This window comes from Propithecus coquereli, unplaced genomic scaffold (genome assembly GCF_000956105.1).
Source record: "Propithecus coquereli isolate 6110/MARCELLA unplaced genomic scaffold, Pcoq_1.0 Scaffold126, whole genome shotgun sequence".
Classification (NCBI taxonomy): Eukaryota; Metazoa; Chordata; class Mammalia; order Primates; family Indriidae; genus Propithecus; species Propithecus coquereli.
In genome coordinates this window covers 5,076,014-5,082,042 of record NW_012136747.1, presented here as the reverse complement: position 1 = coordinate 5,082,042, position 6,029 = coordinate 5,076,014, and positions in this window count along the sequence as shown.

The window sequence follows — 6,029 nt, the reverse complement described above, 5'->3', positions numbered from 1 at the left end:
ACGAGCAGGGCTTCAGGAGCTGGGGTCAGAGGGCTGAGGAGGTACCACAGTCAGCTGGTCCTGGGGGGACCCAGGGTCCAGGAGGCGGGCCAGATGTGTGCAGGGGGCGGGACCCACCAAGGCTGCTCTGAGGCCTGGCTGCAGCTGGCGGCACAGCTCTGCCCCGCCCTCCCCGCGACCTGCCAAACAGACTGTTCTCATCACCCTCAGCCTCCAGAGAGGTGAGGTCAGAGCTGAGGGCCCTGGGAGGCTGGGGACAATGAGACAGACTATTTGGGGCTGTGCTTTCCTGTCCTGCTGTTCCCCGTGCTGCTGCCTGAAAAGCCAGGTGTGACAGGGAGCATTTGTCTGGCAGCCTGGAGCCCCCGATCCTGGCTCTGCTGCTAATCAGAGCTGGGGGGATTCTGCCCAGCCCCTCACTGTGCGGACGAGGAAACAGAGGCAGGGGAGTCGTGCCAGGTCACACAGCCAGCCAGTGGGCGGACTCAAACCCCCAGGGCTCAAGACCCCGTCCTCGCCACACTGCTGCCCGGCTCTGCCCTCATTTCCTGCGTGGCCTCGCTCAGCAGTGCTATGACTGCTAGAGGGACAGGTCTTCCAGTCTGTGACATGGGGAGGGATGGGGACCCTGATCAGTAAAGGTGCTCCCAGCCCTCGTGGAGGCTCTGACCACTTTGCTCTTCCTCTTTCTGGGTTATTTCTTCACACTTCCTGGAAGCAGTTTGTGCACAAAGAAGAAAGGGTAATACCAGGGCCCCCTCTAGTCTCCTGTAATGGGGCTGTCCCAGCAACATGGAAAATCTCTCAACCCTCCTCTCGGCAGCCTCGACTGGACAGCATTGATAGCTGCCTCATTCATTCCCTCACATACACGCACATACACTTAGCACCTTCTGTATGCCTGTGTGCGGGTCAGAGGTGAGTGAGAGTGCCGCCAAGGGGCTCAGTCTGATGAGACAGTTGCATGGTGGTGGTCGGGACTGTGACCAGGGGATGGTAGCAGGGTGGGGCTCTGTTTTCCCAAAGCCCTCCTGGAACTGTGCTTTGATGCTTCAAGTTCCACTTCCAGAGAACCTGCAGATTCTGGAGAGTTGGGACACTTGGGCTCTGTCCTACCTTTGCTACGTGACTCTGGGCAAGTCCTCTGCTTTGCTGGGGCCTCGGTTTCCCCAACGAGGAGGACTCCAAAGGGGGAGTATTTTGGAGCTCTGCCGGGGGTGTCTGTAGAAGTCTGCGACTCATTCCTTTCACTCAAGCTCGGGTCACAACCTAATGCCCCGAAGGCCAGACAGCTAACAAAGGCGAGAAGGTGGGCCTGGGGGCACTTGTGTGGCCCTTGGCTCCAGATGGTTGCTCGAGGAGAAGACGGGCCCAGACTGCCCACATCTTTAGATATTTCAAGAGGAACTGGAAATACATGTTTATACATCAACTCTCTTAATTATTTAACCTTGGAACCTAATGAAAAATAATCTGAAAACACATGTGGGTGGAACACACACCTGTGGTCTGCATTCCCCTCCTGCTAGCAGCCGTGGTTTGACTGTCTGGGGTGTGGTGCACAGCCACGGTGCTGAGCCCGGGAGCCCTGTCAATCAGACGCAGCGTAGTGAGAAGCAGTTAACCAGCTCTTCCTCGGCAGCTCTGGGAGGGGAGAAAGATGAGAACCCTGGGTCTTTGCCCTGGGCATGGCAGAATGGGCAGGGGAGGCTACAGCCAGGGATGCCCCCATCCCGCCAAAGGGACCTGGGGCCAACACTGGACCCTGTTTGACAGGCAGACAAGAGGCCAGCAGAGGGCAAGGCTGGGAGTCCACTCAAGGGTCGACTGGTGACCTCATGGCGGATGCCCGGGGACCGGCCCACGCTGTTCAATCCGTTCCTGCTGTCTCTGGGGGTCCTCAGGTGGCAAAGGGTAGGCTGGCTCCAGCGGGGGCTGGAGGGGCGAGGGTGGATAGAGAGGGCGAGGGGAGGGAGGAGGTTGGCATTAGGCAAAGAAGAGAGAGCGGGGTCCAAGAAGGAGGGATGTGGCGCCCCCACGTGAAAGGAGAGGTGAAGCAGAGCTCTCAAGCTCCCCAGTCTCTGCAAGTGAGCGGGTCCCCACCTCCAGTGCAGGGCTGGGGGTGTTGGCTTTTCGGGTGAGGGGTGATGGAATAATCACACAGCTGAAAGCTTCCAATCAGCAGCCCTGGGCCAAGAGGAGCAGGTGGGGGAGGGGGAAACGGAGGGCGGGCCTTCAGGGGGCTCTGGGATTGAAAAGTGAGTCTCAGACCTGGGCCTGAGCCAGTTGCACAAACATCTGGTGTTACGTAACCCTCCCCTACCCAGAGAGGCTGTAAACACTAAGGCCTCCGGTTGGGGTTTCCTCAAGGGCAGGGCTGGTAGGTGGCTGTGACTGGCTACCCCCCCACCCCCTTCACATCTGCAGGGCCACAGGCTGGCTCGTGGGGTCTTTTCTCTCGGTGACAGGCTGACTCTCTTACTCACTACTGTAGGCTCCAGGTCCAGCACTAGGCCGGAGATGCACAGAGAGTGGGCCCGTTCTACAGATGAAGGGGCTGAGGCTCAGAGAGGTCACCTGACCTGCCTGAGGCTGCACAGCTAGGATGTACAGGAGCTGAATTCTTCATTCCTGGATAAGAGAAGGGTTGCAGCCAAACTCTCACCTGTGAGCCTCGGTTGCCACATTTGTCTGTTGGAGGAGAAAAATCTACAGAGACCCTCAGGGGTGCAGGGAGGGCTCGGGGAGACCAGGATGCACAGAGGTCGGTGAGGGCGGAGGTTGTCCAAACACTAACTTTCCCATCCACTCTATAATTTCCTTTCTGCTGCTCTTTGGGGGTTTAGGCACCCATCTGGTGCCTTCAAGCCATGGGCGGGCATTCCCTTATCAGACTAACTAAAGGTCACCAACACACAGCATGTCTGGCAGGCAGGGCCAGTTAAGTCCTCTCCTCGGCAGAGAGAAGGGAGAGAGAAGTGGGGGAAAGCACTCTGGGATAATAATGGTGATGTAACCAGCAATTATTGTGCACCTACTATATGCCCAGCTCCGAGCTCAGTGCATAGCATGCCTGATTGCGTTTGATCCTTACTACCAGGTGAGGTTAGATTCCTATCATCCATTTTACAGATGAGGAAATGAGGCTCAGAGAGGAAAAGTCACTTGTTCCAAGTCATACAAGGGGCAAGAGGCAATGCTGAGATTCAAACCCTGTTCTGGCTGACCTCAGAGCCAAGTATTTACAGCACCCCTGGCCCATTGTCGTGAGCCCTCCTGCAGCCCCTAGAGTCTATGCAAATCTTCCCCATTACACAGATGTGACAACTGAGGCTTGGTGAGTGCCACTGCAGTTGTTCTCACATATGGAAATGAGGAAAATCAGCAGCTAGGGATGGAACTGCCAGCAGGGCCTCCCAGTGACTTAGAGCAGCTTCAGACATCTCTTGGGCTGAAGTAGTGAAATTAGCCCAAGGCCAAGAGCCAGAAAGCCTGGCCTTGAGTTCTGTCCTGCCTCTAACATGTTGCGTGCTTTAGGCCACTGTCTCCCTTCTCTGAGCCTTACCTCATTATCCTCAACAGAGTAACAGCTGGAGGCTGGATAACCCCAAGGTTTGTGACTCCGGTCTCTGCCAATTTAATAACTCACTCCTGGGGCTGTGCCATCTCTGTCCTGCCAGGATGAATTGTGGTCCCCTCCTTTGTGCATTCATTCATTTGACCCATGTTTACTGAGGATGTACTGTGGGCTGAAGCCCTGGGCTGGCTGCCAAGATACAGACAAAAAACACTCCAGCCCTGCCCACAAAGAGCACAGTCAGGTGAGGACACTGACATGTAACTGGCTAGAACACAGTGTGGTCATCACTTCAGTGGGGAAACGTATGGAAGCAGGGAGCACTGGGCAAGGAGTTTCTAAGTCCGCTGCACACTTCCTTTGGGCTGAGACTTGAAGGGAGAAATTTTCCAGGCAAACAAACATTTAGACGGGGGTTGTGGAGAGAGAGAATGAGCATATGAGTGTGTGTGTGATTGTGTGTGTGCGTGTTGGGGCACAGAAGACAGGAAGGGAAGTGTTCCAGACATGGCAGAGCACGTGTGCAGTCAGCAGGTACAAAGGACCTGGCTCATCCTGGGAATTCCCAGGAGTCCAGTGTCGTTGTCCCTGTCGTGTCAAATGTGCATGTGGAAGGATGGAGGAGGGCAGGCAGGGGACAGATTATAGTGGATGCTGGCTGCCTAGTACAGGAATGTGGAGCGGATCTATCAGCACTGGTGACGTACGGAAGAACTTTGAGCAGGGAGTGGTCTGGGCACTAGGGTACTAAAAGGAAAGTCCCAGAGGCCAGGAAACCAACCAGGAGGCTGGTGCTATTAGGTGCCCAGGCCACTGGGCCAGGACCTTGGTGGTGGGTGAGATCTTCTGTTTGTTCACTCGCTCTCCCAAGGACTGAATACCCGAGGGAGGTGCGGGGGTATCATGGGAAAACTCAGCACGGGTGCCAGAAGGCCGGTTTCTAGAGTTAGATAGACTTACCCATAGCCTCATTCCTAAAGGGGGAAAGCTTCCCAGAAGGAAATGTTAGGAAAGAATTTCAGCTCCTTGGGCCTCCATTTCTTTATCTGCAAAATGGGGTTAGTAATTATAAGAGCAATAATTTCTGAACCCCAAATCAAGATGGCAGAGTAATTGAAATGGCCATTATTGCAAGTGCCCCTGCCCCCTACCTAAGGATAGCTAACTAAGAATAAAGAGATCGTCGTAGGTCCTTTACTAGAATTAACACCTAATTCTTAAGGCAACCTCACAAGGTAACAGCATTACTCCATTTTACAGAGGGTGAAATTGTGAGAGGCATCAAGAAGTTAAGTACCAGCCGGGTGCGGTGGCTCAGGCCTGTAATCCTAGCACTCTGGGAGGCTGAGGCGGGTGGATCGCTCAAGGTCAGGAGTTCGAGACCAGCCTGAGCAAGAGCGAGACCCCCATCTCTACTAACAAATAGAAAGAAATTATCTGGACAACTAAAAAAAAAAAAAATATATATATATATATAAATTAGCCGGGCATGGTGGCGCATGCCTGTAGTCCCAGCTACTTGGGAGGCTGAGGCAGGAGGATTCCTTGAGCCCAGGAGTCTGAGATTGCTGTGAGCTAGGCTGACGCCATGGCACTCTAGCCCTGGCAACAGAGCAAGACTCTGTCTCCAAAAAAAAAAAAGAAGTTAAGTTCCTTGCCTAAGGTAACGGACGGCTTGAACCTCTATCCCACAAAGCTACTTCGTGCATTTTGCAACGCATTCCACCAAGGTCCCTCCTCATCTGCAGGACTAACTCCCGCAGGCAAAGATCCTCAAGCAAGTACTCTGGGAACATGAGCAGTGGGTGTGTGCCCACACCCGAGAACCCAGAACGAAGCCCTTAACCCAAAAGGACCCGCTTGTCAGGAGTAGGCTTTGCGGGAGGTCCTACCATTCAAAACCTCGCTTTGTGTCCAGCTTACTTGCTAGGAAGTTCCTCTCTTCTTACTGTGTGACTTTGGGCAAGCGGGGTGACCTCCCTGAAAGTCCGTTTTCCCTTAGTAAAATGGGGACAAGGAGACTTCCTTCTCAGGTCTGTGATGAGGCCAAATGTCGATTACACAGGTAACTAGCGGGGTTCGGCGAGTGGGACCTGCTGAGTCCTTAGTACTGGGTGCTCTGCCCACGTCCCCGTCGGGCGGCTCGGGGCTGGAGCGGGGAGCGTCGTCGGGGCGACGAGGGGCCACTCCCTGTCCCCCTCCACCCCCGCACCGTGGCCGGACGGAGTCACCTGCGCGCCGGGCCCTCCCTTCCTCCCAAGGCGCCCGTGGCCGAGCCGGCCCGCCCTCCGGCCGCCACCGCCCGCCGCTACACTCCCCGCCCCTCCCTCTGGCCCCATCCGCCCGCAGTGGCCGCCCTCGCGCGCCCGTCCCGTCGCGGCAGGCCCGCCCCGGCCCGGCCCGGCCCGCGCTCTGGTTGGCCCGCCCGCCGCCCCGCCGCTGTTTGTCCCGG